At 39.5% G+C, this 21478-nt stretch overlaps 1 long non-coding RNA gene across 1 annotated transcript in view; it reads left to right on the top strand.

The window, feature by feature from the left end:
• Nucleotides 1-19515: 19515 nt before the first annotated feature.
• The window catches only part of LOC126386786 (uncharacterized), a 2956-nt gene continuing 993 nt past the window's right edge, over nucleotides 19516-21478 (top strand). Inside the window, exons 1-5 of the long non-coding RNA XR_007569534.1 lie at nucleotides 19516-19814; nucleotides 20474-20559; nucleotides 20652-20707; nucleotides 20806-20839; nucleotides 21013-21080. This is a non-coding gene — a long non-coding RNA (uncharacterized LOC126386786). The remainder of the gene's footprint in view (nucleotides 19815-20473; nucleotides 20560-20651; nucleotides 20708-20805; nucleotides 20840-21012; nucleotides 21081-21478) is intronic.

The raw sequence follows: 21478 nt of genomic DNA on the forward strand, positions 1-21478 counted from the left end.
AAGGAGGGTATTGTCTAGGCACCTAAAACAAAGTTTACTACAGATGTATGGGTAGCAGAACAGTGTTAAGCTTATTAGACTTTTGTATTTTATTTTCAGAAGATATACATCACAGGATAGAAAAAAACATGGCAGAACAAAGTACAAGTGGACTACACCCAAAGCGTCCCAGGATGGACTGTTTAATACATTGTTCAGATGATGACTCAAACCTTGTGGCACCTACAAATACAGATTCATGGAGCACACTACTGAGAGCAGCTGAAATAAGAGGTCACAGACCAATCCTTGACCTTGCTAAAAACCTACCTGAAGGTAGCATACCATCTGTATTGTATCACAGGAAGTGCCATAGCATCTTTACTATGAAGAGAGACCTTAACATAATCCAGACTCAGAGTAAAAGTTCTGCAGAAAGATCTCTCACAGAAGACTTCAGAAAATCCACTCGACAAGGTCCAGTCACATCAAGAGTGTATGAAGCCAAATGTATTATTTGTGACAAATGCAGCAAGTATTTGAAGGGTCAAAATACAAAAGAGACTCTGACAAAATGCTGTGAGTTGAGAGCTGATGACACACTCAGGAGAGCGGCTGAAAGCAAAGGCGATACTAGGATGCTAGCCATAGTCAGTTATGAACTAGTAGCAGCTGAAGGTCATTACCACAGATCCTGCTACAGGCTGTACACAAAGAAGCTATATAAAGACAAAGACACTGTTGACGCTGACATGGATAAGGCAGAATCACCTTATGAATCCGCGGAAAGAATGGCACTCCAAAAGGTTTTCACATACATTAGGGAAGACCTGATAGAACATCCTAGAGTGATACCATTCAGAGACCTGACCTCTATACTGGTGACAGAAATGACTGAAGGTGGTATTTCACAAATTATACCTAATACAAAGAGATACCTACGACTTAAGGTTGAAGCAGAATTCGGGGAATCTTTACATATCATAGCAAATGGGCCCAAAAACCTGTTGGTATACCCTAACAGTTTGACAATGGATGAACTTGTAAAGGTTTGCCAGGAACTTAAAGACGAACTGAAGGTTTCCAAATCGAGTAGCGACATATCTGAAGTGGCATTGAAGATCAGACATGATATTCGGAACCAAGTAAGTCCTCAAGTATGGCCACCACATGCGTCAGATCTTGAGAAGATGAACTGTGCTCCTGCATCTCTAGTAGTGTTTCTTCAGACACTCCTAGCGGGTACATCCAGAGTAGGAAATAGCCCATCTAAGAGAGTGCAAAGGCTCACAGCTTCATTTAGCCAAGACCTGGTCTATGCTGTTACCTGTGGCAAAGTCAAACCTACCAAACACATTGTGTTGCCCTTTGCTGTCAAGTCACTCACTGGAAATGTGGAACTAATACATATACTGAACAGGCTTGGCCATGGCGTTTCATATTCTCAGGTAGAGGAAATTGACACAGCCCTTTGTCTTCAGAAACAAGCAGCAAGTGGAGATGCCGTCCCACTACCACAAAATATCAAGCCTGGTCTGTTCACAACATTGGCGTGGGACAATATAGACAGACTGGAGGAAACTCTCAGCGGAGAAGGGACATCACACAGAGTGAATGGAATTGCTGTGCAAGCAAAGTATATTGCTGATCATCCTGCTGAAACCAGACATTTACCTTACATCCCAAAAACTAAGAAGAGAAGCGTTGGAGCAGTAGAGATGGTGCTTCCCATTTACAATGCAGGAGAGCGTGCCAATCCTCCAGTTGTACAGACAGTTGATGCTGAACACAACACTGTTCTACAGGATGCAGCAGACAGAAACCATATGTGGCTGATAGCTCGCCAATCCAACGAGGATATTTGTAGCTGGACTGGGTTTAACATCCTCACTCACAGCGACACAAGAGTACAAGAAAATAGTATCGGATATTTGCCAACAATCAACGCTCCTGCCACACAGCTATCAACAGTAAATGAGGTTCTCCACCAATCGATAAGCATCATGAAGTCTCTGCAACTCAACAACATTGTTGTTGTTTTTGACCAGGCATTGTATGCCAAAGCTGCTGAAATCACCTGGAAACACCCAGAGAAATTCAAGAACATCATCCTTAGAATGGGGGTCTTTCATACCAGCTGTATTTTCATGGCAACGATTGGAAAACGTTTTGCAGATGCAGGTCTAAGAGACCTTTGCGTAGAAGCAGGAGTGATAGCTCATGGTTCAGTCGCAGGGGTTATTGATGGTCACAGGTATAATCGAGCAATAAGGCTCCACAAACTGCTCTATGAGGCTTTCTTGACACTAGCCTGGAAAGGATTTCATCCCTGGTTAGAAGAGAATCATTCTGAAGATCCCATTCACTTGAAAGAAACTCTGCAAGCAGTCGGCAACCTGTGTGAAGAAGTATCACAGCCCAGATTTGAGGAAACCCTTGAGCAAGACTCATGCCAGCGCACTCTGACACGTTTCAGTGAGTTCCTCAACTACCTTAGAGAAGACAATGGTCCCCTCTCAGCCTTCTGGATGTCTTACCTGGACATGGTTGAGATTTTGCTCAGTCTTATTCGAGCATCAAGAGAGGGAAACTGGATGATGCATCTTGCAGCAATCAGAGCCATCATTCCATGGTGCTTTGCCTACGATAAACTGAACTATGCCAGATACCTGCCATACTACTATGCCCAAATGTCTTGCCTTGACATTGATTATCCTGATGTTTCTGCCCACTTTGTAGAGGGTGGTTTTTCTGTCCAGCTGGGAAGGAACAATCCCTTTGGAAAGATTCCAGTAGACCAGATGATTGAAGAGACCGTAAACAAGGATACTCAGACAGCTGGAGGAACCAAAGGTTTCAGCTTGAAAACTGCAGCTGTGACCAAATACTATCTCACTTCAGAAAACAGAAGTCAGTATCTAAGGCAACTCAGGAACATGACAGGCAATGAGCCCACAGAAAGTGTCAGACATCACGATCTACAGAAGTCTAGGATAGAGAAGGACAGGGCAGATGTCAATGCCTTTGTAGAACTTATGCAGAAAGGCTGGGTAAACCCTCTAGGTCCAGAGGAGTCTGATATCATCAGTCTTTCCACAGGAATCACGGTGTCACCAAACATAGCCAGTGATCTGTTGCAAGCTCATCAGACCGGAGAGGAAGCACATAAAAAGTTCAGAAGTGAACATTTGGAAAAAGGCTTACCAACAGCAAAGTTCCATGACAAAATGAAAAAACAGAACCTGAAGACATTCTCAAGCACCATGCAAAGTAGAGTAAATAAGGGACAAAACAAGGAGGTGGTCTTGAAAGCAGATAGAAATCTCTTTGGCCATATGATCATTGTTTCACAAAGTAGAGATCTTCACAAAGATCTTCTTAAAGCTGTCCTGGCCCATCCACTTGGTCCACTGCCTTGGGCACTTTCAAATCCAGATGGCTCACTGCGGAAAACTAACAAGGCTGCTCTTGCAAGAGAGTTGGAGAAATCAGGGTCAGCAGTTGAAGATATTGGAAAACAGTCTGCGTGCATCATTGATGGAATGAGCCTTGTTCAAAAACTGAAAGGTGATGGCAAGACCTTTTGAGAGATTGCTGGATCTGTGCTGAACCTAGTGCTGCACGAAGGAGGACACAGTGAGCGGATAGATGTGGTGTTTGATGTATACAGGAAAACATCAATCAAGAATGCTGAGAGATGCAATCGAGGTTCAGCAAGTAGCACTCAATGGACAAGCATTGCCCCAGGACACAAGGTTGTGCAGTGGAGAAAACTGTTAAGTAATGCAGACAGCAAAACAGCCCTGATAACGTTCATCGTGGACCAATGGAAGCAACCAGAGAACCTTCCAAAGCTTAAGGACAAGCAGCTGTTTGCAACCTGTGGAGAGACATGCTATTGTCTGAGCAAAACAGACTGGAATGTTGTTGAAGAGCTGAAATCCTCCCATGAGGAGGCAGATACCCGTATGCTCTTACATGCAAATCATGCCAGCCAGAATGGCTTTCAAACCACAGTCATTGTGAGCGAGGATACAGATGTCATGATCCTTTGTCTCGGATACTGTGAGAAGATAAACTGCCCCCTGTATCTGAAATGTGGCACTCAGAATCGGACAAGATACATAAACATCAGCAACCTTGCTCAGTTCCTTGGAGATGACCTATGTGATGTTCTTGTAGGCCTACATGCCTTCACAGGTTGTGATAGCGTAAATGCATTTGCAGGAAGAGGAAAACTCTGTGCATTCAAACTTGTCAAAGAAAACAGGACACACATAAGAGTCCTTTAAAACATTGGGAACATCCTGGGATGTATCAGAGGAATTATACAGCAAAATGGAGTCACTTGTCTGCAGGATGTATGCACCATCATCAAGCATATGTGATGTTAATGACCTGCGTTACCAGATGTTCTGCTACAAAAGGGGTGAAGTGGACTCCAGCGTACTTTCTCCTTGCAGGGACTGTTTACAGCTGCATATACAGCGTGCCAACTACCAGGCAGCAGTGTGGAGGCGCTGCCTGGAAGGACAGCCAGACATACCAGAGCCAAAAGGACATGGATGGACAACTGATGACCAAGGTATACTTAAATATTTTCACTAAATACATGTTCACCATCTTAGTCTAATAATAAAAAAGTATATGTAGGCCTATTGGTATGTACTTAACATTTAGGTTCATCACAGAAAGTGATGAGGAATACCTTCCACTTATTCTTACATGTATGCTGATGTTAGACTGGATGCGAGGACCTCCAGCACCACTGGCTGTCCTGGAACTTATGGCCTGCAAATGTGTACGGATCTGCAAGCTTCCTGACTGCTCCTGCCTTGCAAACAGACTGAAGTGCACAGAAATGTGCAAGCTACAAACCTGCACCAATCAGAGAGAGGAGGAGGAGGATGTAGAAATTAATGTGACACTGGACGACTATGATGATAATGATGATGAGAAAGAGGAATAAAGAGAGCATGAATACTTGAGAATGGATTAGTATGATAGTTTATAGGATGTTTGTTATGAATTTGATAAGTTAAATTGGTATATTGTAGAATTCATGACATTGTTAGAATAAAATGGCACGACCATTTAATTCTTTTGAATCATGGATGCTGTCATTGAAAGTTGATAGGTATGACTAAGCTAGATATTTCATCATGTTGAAATATCATGTAGGTACTTTTTCAAAATACCTAGCTAGAATTTATCCTCTGGTTAGAACCAATAGTGGACTAAGCCATTGACTTCTACAGCACCCTGGAAAAAAACAAAAGACACCAAGCTTAACATTCTAGCACGTTAAACCTATATCATGAAATATAAGCATTTCTCTCAAATTCCCAATTTTCGGTGGCGGCCATATTCAATTTCACATGACCTTGTTATTTAAATTAATCAATGATGGTTCCATTGAATTTAGAACCCTGGAAAAAACCCAAAAGAAACCAAGATCACCATTTTAGCACGTTTACATCATCAAATGTAAACAAAAATCTCAATTTTTGGTGGCGGCCATTTTGAATGTCTGCAAATAAGGGCCCCTGGGGGTCCCACAAGGGGGTTCTTAGGAAAAAATGTTTTCTAAAGGTCCAAGCTGCAATCATGCCAAACGGCATGCTTCTACTACAATTTGCAGTTGCCTATATACATACGTATAATGTCTTAGGGAGCCAATTGTGGCCTTAACCTGTGACAAAGCCTGTGTTCTAAGTACAGCTCACGCTCACCTCCCACAAAGAGATAGTATTGGTATATTATACATTTCCTGAGTCCTTAGGGTCCTGTGAGTATTTCAGTTGTTGACTCTTGTTGCCCTGATGTCCCTGGATGCCACAGGGCTAAAATAATGTATATAGTTTAGGCGAAAATGGTGTGAAAATGTGTATTATTGGTGGTTTAAAGAGCTCTAGTGACCTCTGTGTTTGTCAGAAAGCCAAGAAGGTCCCCTTTAAAATGATACCAAACACTATACTATAAAACATTAACAAATACCCTTACCATGAGCCTAAACCAGATATACACCAGTGTCAAAAAACCCTTACCATGAGCCTAAACCAGATATACACCAGTGTCAAAAAATGGAATTTATGTTAAGGGGTTGTTAACTTAATGAGCTGATAACAGTAACTAAGCTGCCACTTTGGGATTGCTATCATACCAAAATATCATCTACAGACATGTATCTTTTCAAAAATTATGATTAAGTTTTGCCAACCTGAGATGGACCAAAAAGTGGTCTGGCCCATGGACTAGCTGCTGAAAGTTATACATTTTGATACAGGTAGGCTATATACATATTGCAAAACTCTGTGAAAGTACACCAAAGCATATTTTCGTTTCCAAATATTTATTTGAAAACGAAACCATTCATACGGTCAATAAAAAAACATTTTGTTAGTAATAAAAAACAAATGTAATCTCAATGTGACCGCGCCAGCCGGCGGGACTGTGGCTGAACCACTTCCAATGTTCATTAATTCATTCATTCACTCAATCGCGTGTTCAGCGTGTGTGTGTGTGTGTGTGTGTGTGTGTGTGTGTGTGTGTGTGTGTGTGTGTGTGAGAGAGGAGTATCAATAAAAAAAAAAGTTTCCAGTAATTATTTCGGTGTTTATTTCTTTTATTCTTCCGTTTTTTTTTAAATTAAAATGCGTAATATAGCCAACAATATTATAGACCAAATGTTAATCTAATTATTATTGTAGAATGTATGTAGCAAATCACCACTCTCAACTGGAGACAGCAGCAAAAAAAAAAAAAAAAAAGGCATTATAAAAGCTGACAAATAGTGTTAATTCATTGACATGAGACATTGGAGAGGTTGTCAGTCCTATTCTATAGTCTGTAGTATTTTTTTTAATTTATCATAACTTCTCGGAAATTACTCAAAAATAGAACATGCTACAAGTAAATACAATAATAGGCTAAATAGTATCTAAGCAATAATAAAATTTCTAAACAATAATAAATATTATCTAAGTTATCTATTAGGCTGTCATTCCATTCTGTAAATAGATTTTAAAATTTCACTATGATTTTAATATTATTTTTGCTTATTTCATTATTGTTATTATTGGTTTACTTTTTAGTAGGATTGTATTGTCTGAGGATGACTCATTTTAGTAACTATCTACAGTAAAAAAGAAAGAAACAAGCAAAGAAACAAACAAAAATCATTTTATACACTGGGCCTTCAAAGTGCTCTCTGAAACTACACCTGGCATGGCTTGTGTCCAAAAAATGAAAAAATCTAAACTTTGTCGTAGAGCTAAACCAAATACATCATTGGAAAGGTCTCAACCTAGAGAGTAATATATGTCAGTATGATGATTCTACATGGCTCCTGCTTTCAGCCATTGACCTTTGAATCTTGACCTCAGTGCATGTTTGAGGGCTTATAATTCAGCAACAAAAGGGGGTACAGACATGGGACCAACTGTTATAGAGAGCTCTTGACGTCAACTATTATGTGAGTGTAGTCAACAACTGGGGGTGCTGTCAGATATGGGTCAAATATGGATAAAATTAATTTTCACACATTTAGAAATTAGATATTTAAAATCTGATTACACAAGTGCGTTTACCATCCCCTTAAAGTCCACAGTGTACTCTCAGTTCAGTGTTTACAACTTCCAAATCTAGGAAAAACACTTAGATTTTTTAAAAACTACAATTCCCTGGGACTGCGCCATGCAGCTTGATACATATCAGCAACATAGTTGTAGTTCTTCTGATTTGCAAAGTAGGGCTCTAAATAGGGTTGTAAAAAGATATATCTACTGAATATATCTAATATCTAGTAAAGCCGAACTAGTTATTACACTGCATCTAGATGAACTATGTTGAGAAAAAAATAAAGATGTCGGCTAATTTTCGATATTTTAGCTAATACGCTAGAAACGGCGTTTTTGGGACAGTAGGTTTGTTTGCAGCTTGTTGTAAAATAGGGTCGTAAAAAGATAGATCTACTGAATAAATCTAATATCTAGTAAAGCCGAAGTAGTTATTACACTGCACCTAGATGAACTATGTTAAGAAAAAAAGCAAGGATGTTGGCTAATCGTAGTTATTTTAGATAGTACTCTAAAAACTGCGTTTTTGGGACGGTAGGTTTTTCAGACTTGTTGTGAAATAGAGTCGTAAAAAGATACATCTACTGAATATATCAAATGTCTAGTAAAGCTGAACTAGTAATGACACTGCACCTAGATGAAATATGTTAAGAAAAAGTAGGCATGATGGTTCATTTCAGATATTTTAGCAAGTTCTCTAGAAACTGCGTTTTTGGGACTGAATATTTGAATAGGCTATAACAAATATCTAGTACAGCCGAACTATCACGTTATTATCATTATTATTACTATTATTGGTGGGAAATTATAACAGAGGAATATATTTGCCGTTTTAATATCAAGAACACTTCCGCGTTTTGTGTGTATACATTGAGGAAAACGAGGTTGACGTGACGTAATTGAATCAGGGAATCCGTGTGTCCACCACGGGAGAGGATCCTAATTGACTTTACATTGGCATTGTTTTCGTGGTGGCAGCACGTAATTTCAACCCATTACGTGCTGCCACCACGGAATGCGGTGTTAAGAGGTCATGGTCATTTCACGTATTTCTGTGAGATCAGGTTGCATAAAATCATGTGTGGACAGTCCCTAATTAAACTTGTAGTGTGTCCCAAATCGCATACTGCTGTCAGTACACTTCTTTGCAGTACACTGTGTGCACAATGTACTCACGTATTAAGTGCACGAATTTCGACAGGTTAGGTCTGTCGTTACTTACCGGAAATGATGATGGCGAAGGTTATTCTTCTCTTCTCCTCTTTTTGGTGAATTACAAGCGACCAGAGCATTAGCCCGCCCTTTTACTGCGATTGTCACCTGCCAAAGTATCTACCGCCTTATTTACAGTTTATTTTAATTTACTGTTAGTGGAAATGAACTTCGTTGTAATTTTACTTCCTTGTGTGTACCCTCTATTTCCCGTGAGATGGACATTACGTCGCCGCCTACTCTGTCTGCGCCATCAACACGTCCGCTTGCTCCTGCTGGCTAAATATGTGCCGGTAGGTGTTACCATTTTTCAAAATAAGGGCTGAGCCTCCCTCAGTTTCAGAGGGGGCTCATTGAATGGAAGTGAAATAAATATGACATTACCTCTCAAAAGAATACATATCAGCTAAATGTGTGTGACTTGTTAGACAGTTAAAGGTTTGTTTTTTTTAACTGTTTTTGCTACATTTCTACAGTCAGAAACTAATAAATGCTTTAGGACAGACCGTTTTTATGTATTTGGTATAGTCTGAAGTTATTCAACAGCAATATTGGGCTATCTTGGCTCAATTCAGCTAGACTTCTCATTACATACAACACAACAGTGTACAGGCTTTAAAGTACATCCACATTTATGCCTTACTGATACTTATTAGTATTTTGTAGATATATGTAGTATATATTTAGTGTAAAGTGACCAAGTTCTTAAATGCACAGTAAGTACCATGAATTATTATTACCTTATTCTACATTCTTGCAAAGTGAAATACAAAAGAAAACAAGACATTAAAATAAATTTAATACAAGTTTATTGAATTCACTGATGTACACTTATGACATGCATACAGACATATTTAATACCAACCTGTTTCTCTTCCTCCAGCCTCCAAATCCCTGGCAGTATCGCCAGCCAAGGCCATAACTACCATTGAGGACACCAAGGTCATGACCTCAGCATTTTTTTCCGACCTAAATTAATGAATAAAATAAAAATAAACCATTTCATTTGTGTGGTGAAAGTACGTGGGAGGACTGATTTAAAGTGATTGAGTGACTCTCTTCTCCATAATAGCAATTATTTAAAAAAGAAAATTCTGGTACTCTTGTTTGATCGACGCTCTCACACACGTGCCGTGTTTAGTGGGGAGACTCGAGCACCTGTCAGGCTGCTACTCAGACTGTCTGAAGCAGGTGTGGACAGCAGTCAGCGATCGAGCCAGGTAAATGAATAAACTAAAATCATTTCAGTGTGGGCTGCTTGCTTGCTTCTTGTAATTCTTCTAACAAGAGGCAGTGGCTGGCTGTACTTGCATGAAGTAATGCTGCAATGAATGAATGAATCAATGAAACCAAACGTTAGCAAACGTTAGCTAGGTAACGTTAGCTTGCTATTTTAACCCTATGGGCCCGAGCGACACATAGTGGGTCCAAATTCACACCTGTTCTTCTCTATGGATTTTCTCTGCGACCGTTCGTCATGGCGAGAAGCCACGCATATCACGTGAAACAGCGGAACTGTAGCTTTCCAACAAGACCACTTGTCAGTAGTCCAATGTTTTCACAGCGAAAAAAAGAAAAGAAAAAGTTACACTAAAATTATGTATAACAAAGCTTTCACACACACACATTACTCTTGGATGGATTACTCGCGAATGCAGAGTCGCAGAGAAGTGCCACACATATCACATGAAAGCGCAGGAGCAGAGCTTTGATGTGATACCACACACATCATTGTGCTGTCATCCCATCACGCTATAAATACAGATCAGTTGTCTACCCAATAAAAACCTGACGAATTTCTTTACAATTCATTATACAGATCTTGTTATCATATAGTGAGGAATATCGTATCTTACCACGTCTTAGACTTGCCTGTGTTTCTCTCTGTCTATCCACATTTGTAGTCCGGCTTTCAAGATGCAAATATCTCCATATTGTCCAGTTGACACTCCATCAAACTTTGTATGACAAGACCAGCGTATTTCAACTTTGCGCACCCAGACAACTGCAGCCTAAGTATGCATGCATGACAGGGCCGTAGTCACCATATACATTGAGGGGGACACGTTCAGGTCAGGTCAAAGAGCAGCACGGAGCACAGAGAAGTAAGTCAAGATCATGTCGACAAGAAAACATCAAGAATTTTTTTTTTTACTGCAAACAAAGTGGCAAATATTATCTTGGAGGACATCATTGCACTTGGTTGACTATTTTTCTATGATCTTAGATGTAAATATTGCATGTTTCTTTCAGATAAAACACATTTTTGACTTGTGAATGAGTCAATGGAATTTCTTGCAATAATGAAAAAATACTGGCAATTATGTCCGCCTGGCACAAACCACATGTTTTGGACAGCTGTGAAGTGACAGAATGTCCCACCATCATGGTTCTTATATTGCCAGATTCCAGAGAGTCTCCCCTCTTCATATATGGCAGAATATGTCAACTTCCAACTTGCTATGGTGAGATACATGTAAAAATGTAAGAATTTAGTAACACAGATTTGTTTTTTTCATTGATATAAAAATTAATATAACTGACAACTGACAGATGAAGAGAAGTACTTCCTGCTAAAGAATAAGTGGTTCAAACATTTAATTAACAATTATAAATACCCACAAACAAAGTTTGGTGAAAGGCAATTATGCTATAGTATGAAGTGGGAAGAGAAACATGATAAGATGGGATTAATCCAATATGATGTGTGTAGTTCTTTATAGATGTAGCCTCTTAATTTGGCAGTCAAAGTGCACCAGATTAAAGCCTTTTGATATATAATTGACAAAAATTTCTGACGTCATATTGGGTAAAGGTTAGCATTTTTGTACCTTGGCATAGGTAAAAAAAAAAAATAAAAAAAAAGAATAAATACATAGAAGTTGCATCTAGTTTAAATAATTAATGGTTTAATCCAGCCAACACAAGTGACCCAAATCAAATTCAGGTGCTTGCTGGATATGGCTAACATAAATGCTAAAATTACTGCTGGATCCTCCAGTGGAGACTTTTGCATGTTATTGAATAAAGTCTTCTAGTACTCTTTTCATCACTTGAAATTACTCATTGCCCCTATAAGTGTCTGAAACATATCTGAGAAGTCAGTCTTTTACAATATTTGTCTGCCAGAAGTAGGTTTTTATAGCTTGCCATTGTTATTCTATGTTCATCTTTTGACCATTATTCCATGAATCTCAATGTATTCCACTATCAAGATCCCTGAGTCAGCAGTGTTGTTTCCATCCCATAATGAATAACTAGGAATGTGAGTTTGGAAAATGTGAAGGCAGGTCTGGTTCACAGCACCCAAGGCGAATGGGCTGTTGTCAGGTCAGAATAGTGTGCTTCAGTCAGTCCCATCAGGGTTTCTGCACCTCATAAAAGCCTTGATAGCAAAGTTGACCCCTAATCAACCCATGAGTGACTCACATTCTCCCACAACAATCTAGGTCAGGAGCAAAGTGGCAGAAGGGAGGGGAGGAAGAGAAGGAAAGAAGCCAAAAGGGAAGCTCACAGGAGGGGGTACACAGAGTACAAGGATAACCTCATGTCAGCATGGTATCCAATGTTAGAGGGTATAAAGCCTCTTACAGACTGTGAGAGTCTATAAGTTTAGTGAAAGCTACAACTGGGTCTAATAAACTTGGGTGCAACATCAAGTTTGATGCATGCAGACTGTACAAGTTAACGCCCACTGGATTGCAGGTTAAAACGCACGTCCATTGACGTCAGTACGCAAGTACAAAACAAAACTCCATCAGTGTGTGTCATCCATCCATGCTGCTGTAAAGTGGTTAGAGAAAAATGAAAACAAACATGAGTCGTGCCCTCGCTATAGTGGCATTTATGTGTGTCGAAAAAGTCTGAAGAAGAGGAGGAGGAGAATGTTTACGCAGTGGTGGCTGGGGAAAAGAGGTAAACTTGGAATGCCAATTTGGCAATGAGAGCTTTAAGTGTACAGTATTTATTAGCATCTACTAGCATTTAGCTTTGTCACACTGACCAGTGAATCTTTTCATACTGCATTTCTGTTGGTTGGTTAGTAGATGTAGGTCATAACAGCAGTCACATGGTGAGATGGTCATCCCAAATGTCTGCCAATGTCAAATTTATCGCAGGTTTTCTTTAATGGCAAGACTGTGACAACAACCATCCTTGAACCTCTCTCACTGTGCAATGTAGGACCACTGTTTTAGAGCCACGACTAAAGATATCAGCACGCTTCTTTCACATTGGTCATCTTCTGTCAGGGCGGGTTGACCATTCTGCCCATGTCCATTTGTTTGTAACACTAATTGGTGGGATAGCTAAGCAATGTGTGTTATCCAAGGGGAGCTAAGTGGGCGGTTGGCTGACCTACTGCAGCCCACTCTCCATCAAGCAATAGGGAGGGATTAGTAGCTGGAGCAAGTTCTAGCTCTTCTGTGAGGGTTTCTGTAATTTTTTTCCTATGTATCCTTTTTGGGGGTTTTTCTATAGGATATGTATATGATGTGGATTTTTATGGGGGAGACTGTAAATTTTTGCTTTAAGCTGTCATTTGTGATGGTCGCAGGTGTTGTTCTTGCACATCTGTCAAAACCAACCAATAACATTTAATTTAACATTTAACAATTAACACTTGAAATGATGAAGGCACTTGAAAATGACAAGGTAGTACAAAATGTAAACCATACTTTGGTGTTTCATTTTTACCTCTTTACTTGAGAATTCATTATTTTTCTTTCTAAAACACGTCTGTCAAAACCAGAATTTTAAAATATGTCTGAGCTCAAAATCTTAAGTTGGAATTTGGGTGGGCCAAACACCCCTCATAAAAGAACCAGCTTTTTGAGTTAATTATTATGGAGGGAAATTAACATTGTGTTATGACCTTAGACACACCTTTTGGCTAAAGATATCAAATGCTCTGCTAATAAATAATATCATGTGAAAGCTTATTCTTCATCTTACACGAAGATCAAGGGTGTGGCTGTTGTAGCCAGGCGTAATCTCAGAATCAAAATACCAACTATATATATATATGTATATATATATATATATAGTTGGTGGTGACTTCAACACTGTCTTGAACTTAACTGATGACAAAACAGGCAAATCTTAGACCAGAGACCAGAAGCTGGCATCCTTGGCTCTGCATGCCTGGGTCAGCAGATCTCTGGTAAATGTTTAATCCCCTAGTTAAAGACTACTCTTTCTTTCTGCTTGGAACAAATCCTTTTTTAGACTTGATTATACATTTGCATCCCCTCAAACTTTTAAAGACATCTCTGATGTTTCTCTACTACCCATTGTGCTTTCAGACCATAAAGGTGTGCTCTGCTCTATGGTGTTTAGCTGCATGTCTGCTCATGCACCTAGATGGCTTTTTAACACCATGCTTTTGAAAAACGCAAAATTTAGGATACAGTTTAGAGAAAAAATTGGTGAATTTTAGAGTGTAGGTTCTGTTGATGATCCTAGAATACTATGGGACTCGTACTATGGGATTTGTAAGGAGCAATGCCACATTATTCACTTAGCTTTACAGTGGGAAATGGTCAAAAAGAAAATGAATAGTATTCTTAAACAGTGCTCAGAGTTCTTGATTCACAGAGCCAGACAGTGTTACTAATTCCGCTGTTCAAAGCCCAGTCATCTGCTTGCCATTAAGATTCGGATAAATGAACAGTTTGCAAATATTCCTTCAACTGAATCTAAGACAGGAGCTTTTACTACTAATCTGGCAAAAATCATTGACACCTTTCATAGTTTTTACTCTGATCTCTATAAGTCAGATGCATTTTTTGATAAGGAAAATGTGATGACTTTCTAGCTCAGCTTAATTTGCCACGTCTTTCCAAGGAAGATGCAGACAGGCTGGCAAGATCAATGTCACTTAAAGAACTTAAAGCTGCTGTTACCAGTATACAAAAAGGTAAATCATGGGGCCTCGATGGCATACCCCCTGAACTGTACTTGGTGTTTTGGGACCTTATTGCCCCATTACTTCTAGATATGATTCATTTTTCCATAGAAGAAGGCTGTTTTACCTGCAATATTAATATAGCGGTGATTTCTTTGCACCTGAAAAAGAGATCCAACAGTGTGAGTGTAGCCATTGTAGGCCCCTCTGTTTGCTAAATTGTGATGTAAAAATATATGCTAAGGTACTCACACCACCTTCAAACCCATATGTTACCATTAGTACACTGTGATCAGACTGGCTTTATTAAGTCATGCTTAGCCTCTGACAATGCCAGACAATTATTACATACAATCAGCGCAGCAGCAGACATCAAGGCGCCAGAAGCTGTTTAATCCCTAGCCGCAATGAAGGCATTTGACTGGGTCGAATGGCTGTAACTATGGATGCAAAACAACTTTCTCCAGCTAAATTCAGACAAGACTGAAGTCATCGTATTTGGTCCACAGAAACAAAGAGAAAGTGTCAGCAGTCACCTCCAGTCTCTCTCTCTAAAACCTACAAATCAGGTTAGAAATCTCGGGGTAATAATGGACTCAGACTTGAACTTTAACAGCCACATCAAATCAATAACATCAGCAGCTTTTTACCATCTAAAAAACATTGCCAAAATCAAAGGTATAGTGTCTAAACCTGACTTGGAGAGACTTATCCATGCATTTGTCTCTAGTAGGTTAGACTACTGTAACGGCCTGCTCACTGGCCTCTCCAAACGGGCCGTAAGACAGCTGCAGTACATCCAGAATGCTGCTGCTCGGGTCCTGACCAGAACCAGGAAGTACGAGCACATTAGTCCTGTGCTCAGGTCTCTACACTGGCTTCCTGTGGCTCAGAGAATAGACTTTAAAGCAGCTCTGCTTGTGTACAAGTCTCTCCACGGCCTAGCACCAAAGTACATCTCTGACATGTTAGTGCCATATGAACCATCTCGGACTCTGAGGACCTCAGGGACCGGCCTCCTGCTGGTGCCCAGAGTCAGGACTAAACATGGGGAATCAGGATTCCAGTTTTATGCAGCTAAAATCTGGAACAGTCTTTCTAAAGATGTGAGAGAGGCCTCTACTCTGACAATGTTCAAATCTAGGCTCAAAACAGCTCTATTTCACTGTGCATATGACTGAAAGGATCTTATCTGCACTCTTCTCTTTTAAAGTTCATTTTATAATGATTATTTGTGTTTTCATTTTGTATTGTGATTTTAATGCATTTTCTTGTTCTGTAAAGCACTTTGAATTACTTTGTGTACGAATTGTGCTCTACAAATAAACTTGCCTTGCCTTGCCTATGGTCTCTTCCGAAGGCAATGGTGCTGGGTGAGGGTTTTCTCCAACTGATAAAAGTCCTATATTCAGATCCTTCAGCAATTATGCTTACAGGTAAAAGGTTGTTCTGTTCCCAGTATCTAGATCCACTCTTTGCGCTCTCAATCAAGCTCTTGGGCCAGGTGATCCAGCAAACCTCCCTTATCAAACCCATTTCTATCCAGGGCATCAACTGGCTCTTTACACCGGCGACACTTTTTTTTTTTTTTTGAAGATCTTTTACAATCTACCTCACACCTATTGTCATTGCTGGATTAATGTAGGGCCCTACCAGGGTTCAAAGTCAACTGGCCAAAATCTACCTTTTTGCCATTAAACATGGCTGCCAGAACCATGTCTTTGCCTGCGAATATTCCCACTGTCCAACACTTTAAATATTTGAGCAGTGAAATATTCCCCTCTCCGAATCATACTGTAAAACGCAATTACACAGAAACACTGAATGGTGCACTAAATGATCTAGACAGATGGACAAGTTTGCCTGTTCACTAAGAGCACGCATTGCAGTTATATAAATGAATGTACTACCAAGATAAACATAATCAGCTCCATGATTCCTCTCTCCCCCCTGCCAGTTACTGGAGTGATGACATTTGTCCCTTGTTTGGACATGTTCTTTTCTTTTCTTTGACCTTTCTTGTATTGTAAATGTGACTTCACAAACGTGCAGTACATGGACAACATGTGGATCCTTGTTTGGGGATCTGAATATGCTCTGCATATAATGTGTATGTTACAAAAGTTGTTCCACAAAGACAACTTTATCTGCTCAATTTGGCCCCAATGACATGTTGTAAAATTTGGAGATGAGAGCATGTCTGGAGACACCTTTTAACCCTGACATGGGTTTATTTCAGGACAAAACAGAAAGAAGTTAGATCTTTTGGAAAACCATCACAGGGCATTCCAGGCATCTGATGACATCGGGGCTTTAGAGAACTCTGTTGGCCCCTTTTCATTTCTCCCCATAGACGGAGCTCTGTTCCCTCTGCTTATCTGATCCTTACCAAGGAGCCACAGAGCAGACGAGGAGAGTCAGGGTGGGAGTTTTACAGTACTGAATAGAAGACATAAATGTTCAGGGTCAGCTTTCTTCCACAGCGGCTGTTAAAATTATATCTGCATCATTGCCACAGACTTCAAATCCAGCCACCTACGCCTCTGAATCAGAAACTGGCTTCAAACCAAGAGGCCGATCCACATTTTGGAAATTCACAACTAGCCACAACAAAGGTTGACCCAGCTGAATCTGATCAGGCATTTCTTTGCACCATTCTTTCCAACACAACAGAAATGTATTTCTGTGGGGTATTATCTCCACAGTGGCATATCACACGACACGATGCCAAATGATGGCATCACCAGCATCATTCAGTGAACTTTTCGGATGTGGAATCCAGCTTGGCCTTATCGTTGAGTCTGATCTGGTGCTCGGTGGCTCAGAGGGAGTCGTGGCATTCTGTGGTTATCTGCTTCGTCTCTCTCACAGTGAGAGCTGTCGGACACTTGTTGTATTGTTGGAGCTGAGGGACTCAGAAGTTGGATTGTGAGATGGCAGAAGTTTGGCATGCCTTAAGACTGGTTCACACACAGCCTTCTGAAGACCTCCAGACTTGGCCACTGTAAAATACTTAACTCAGTCCATTGAAGCCATGATGGGCTGACATTAATGCCTCTACCTGGAATTTGTCACAAACTGGGTTACAGAGTTTAGCTCTAAAAATGACTGGCTGTTTTATTTGATGCATCACACCATATTCTGGCCTTGATGAACTCCCAGTTCACATATTCAGTCCTTCTAATGCAGTAACTATATGCAGATGAGACTCTGGGGAAAGTGTGAAATAGCCATTGTCAGCCCACGGTGCCTTCTGAAGTTAAGCAGAGAAAAGAGGGTGCAACACTGACCTCTGTTGCCTCTGTGCAACCACAACAGGAGACCAGCAGGTGGCAAGACCCAACAATGTCTCCTGGACTGTTCATATGAACAGTCGGCCAAATCTCTCTTTGCAAGTGTGCAGAATAAACAGGCCCAGAGGTATAAAATGTGAGTTTGTGCTACTGTGTTATATTGCTTGCAACATGTTTGCTGAATATGTGGAAATATTGTTGAAAGTACTCAGATATTTTACTAAAGTTCAAGTACAAATACAACATTCTAATAATACTCCTTTATTAGATTAAGCAAATTATTAGTTCTCCTGTGACTAATGTATTATATATGTTATAATTTGATTCATACTCATGTAATAATGTGTTAAGGCAGGAAGGAAGTAGAGCACATAGTTCAGTAATTGAAAGATTGATGGTTTGATCCCCGGCTCCTCCAGTCTGCATGTCAAAGTATCCTTCAGCAAGACACTGAACCCCAAAACTGCAGTTGTGAATGTTTGACTACTGAGCAGGTGGCACCTTGTGTGGCAGCCTGAACATGGAATGTGTGTGTGAATGGATGAATGTGGCATGAAGTGTAAAAGTAGGACAGAGTAGTAGAAATACAACGTAGTGCAATACAGTAAGTGTAATATATTTCAGTATTATCATTTTTCTTAAATGGATTTATGGACATTTATTTTGGATGGACTTCAGAGATAACAATATCCTCAGGAAGCTTAAGTCACACTGAATCTAAAACAAGTATCATGTCTGTGTGTTCAGATTTAACCCTTTTTGTGATGAAGATGCAAATACAGCATTATTCATCATCAATTGGCTCTTTTATAGGTTTTCTTCAGTATCAAAGTAAGTCTGATGACAGTTGTCTGAACATCCATGGGTACACTGCAAAGAAGAGTTGCTAATAGATCATTCAGTAGACTTTAAATGATAAAAGTACACAAGTATCGTCAGCCTGATGTAGCTTAAGTAGGAGCACAGAAGTGTTGTAACTAACATCTCCTTTAAATGACGAGCATGTTTCTTCATAGATAAGGATGTGGCACCCTCTAGTGGTCAAAAGATATGCTGCATGATGATTAAGAGTTTATATGCTGTTCATAAGGACTCCCAGTGAGCTCTACGAAGGCGGACAAGGGCCAAGGTGCTACAATGGCCCAAACATTTCCATTAGGAGAGAAATGTTGCATCCTCAGAAACTATGCAAATTCAAAAACACACACAAAAATCCAAAAGCAATACAACAACAGAAACATCCTACAAATACAAAAACATGCTGCAGAAAGACAAAACAAAAACATTCACATCAAACATGTGACAAATACAAAAACAATGCAAAGTCAAAACAAACAAATAATGAAAACATGCAATGCATGATAAGTCCCCTTTAAAAAGAGTTAAAAGAGTAATGAATAAATAAAAGAGTAATTAATGTCTCATTCCTGTCTTTTCTTATTTTCATTGTAGCAGCAAGGTCTGGTGTAGAGTCCTTTCTTAAAATTAGGGGAATAAAAGAGAGGGAGAGAAAGACATTCTTTCTAAGTCTAAGAAGGAACAGAAAACAGTGAAGGTATGCTCACACACCAATGACCATGCAGACTCATATAAAGTCAAATGACAGATTATATAGATGTGTTACATTTTATTGATTCCCATTTTCTTCTCTTTCTTTAGATTTTTGTTGGAGTAATGAAAATGAAAGGCGACTCCCTGAAACCTGTGAGAGGGAAGTCACTTCCCCTTGAAATCCAACCTCTGTGGTCATCTGAACAACTGTTGGCTGCTGCTATAAAGAAACTGAAAGATTTTAACCAGGACATTGAAGATCTTCCCCATGTTTTGCTGTACCCTGATGCTAAGGAGGTGACAAACATCCCAGGAACAGACACTCCTTTTACAAGGAGGCAATTAGAAAGGCCTACCTGAGAATTACATTGTACATTTGCACTGCTGAAGACTTTGCAAACAGTTCTGTGTTTCACATATTTTCTACTTTGTTATAAGCTCCACTCTGTATTATATTATATATTTAAATATCACAGTTTTTTCATCTGCATCTGATGTTCTGTTCAAGATAAATTCCACCCATAATTCATTACACTTCCTGCTTTGACTTGTGTGTCGCCAAATGGTCTGGTATGACTGATGGCAGAAGTGACACAATTGAAATATCAGAAAAAACATCCAAACAGTTCATTCCTTTCAAACTAAACAGGAATTCCCACGTTAGGCTTGTAGTTCCAATGCAGCCTTGATTCTCACCACTTTGTTGGTTTGTTGTGCTACAGCGCATAGTTCTTCAATGAGAGGGGAAATAACAGTGAACACTGTAATGTACAGTTACCACTTGATTTTACCATTTCACCAAATTTACATAGTGAGTTTCAATTTAAACATTTTTGATTAATAGAAATTGAAGATTTAAGCATTTAAAACAATATTTAATCACAGGTAAAACTGCGGAAATTAATCAACTTTATCGTAATACCCATATCAATAATGACAATTTTTGTTTTTCAAAGGTTACAGTGGACACTCTTCAAGTGAAGATGACAGTGTGGTCTATGTTATTTTGCCATCTGCAGAGAGTTCACTTTCTGACACTGTGGTCAGTTGGCTCCTATCACAACATTTCTCCCTAAGTCAAGTGAATTGATCAATTTCCATTCAATCTAATCTGTCATATGTGTGTTTATACAGGTGTGGGACGGTCGAGATGAAGTGAGCACTCCAAGAATGGAGAACATTTTGCATAGGTAAAATACAACATGGTCAACATGATATTTTGTTTCCCAAGCAGCACAATGTATCCACAGTACAGCAGTTAATATTTTTTTCTTTGGGGTATTTACAGATCTTTCAGACACACACAACCAGCATCTGATCAAGTAAGAAAGTTCTCAGTCTGCAGTGTTGAATGTGTGAACATGAAATCATGAAATGCCTGTAAATAGTTTCATTAATTCACCAAGCCAACCTACACATGATGTGTACTTTTTTAGTTGCTAAGCCAATGGCACTGTCACTAGATTAACTGCAGTAATTTCTTTGGTGAAACTAGGATGGAGGACAAACTGAAGAGGTCCAGGAACAGGTCACATCCACCAAGGGTCAGAACAACTTCTATAGGTAAGCTGTTTTGACAGTTGCATCCTTTACAGATTTGCTTTTTTTTTGTGATAGTATCAATGTGAATTAAGTACAGTGTGAGTCAAGACAATAACTAAATATTGAAAATTATGCCCTATATGTCAGAAATTAAAGCTCTATACTACTTCATTCAAATAAACACAAGAAGTTTTTGCTCTAGAGAAAGGATCAGCACTCAGTGAACAGAGTTGGGTATAACGCGTTACAAAGTAACACATTAGAGTACTTTGATTACTTTTTGCAGTAACGAGTAACCTAACGCGTTAGTTTGCTGTTTGAGTAATCAAATACTTAAGTACATTTTCAAACAAGACATCAGTTACTTCCGTTACTTTTAGAACGCTGGTTCTTCAGCTCCGAAACAGCAACGGCTGTCG

This window comes from Epinephelus moara, chromosome 24 (assembly GCF_006386435.1).
Source record: "Epinephelus moara isolate mb chromosome 24, YSFRI_EMoa_1.0, whole genome shotgun sequence".
Lineage (NCBI taxonomy): Eukaryota > Metazoa > Chordata > Actinopteri > Perciformes > Serranidae > Epinephelus > Epinephelus moara.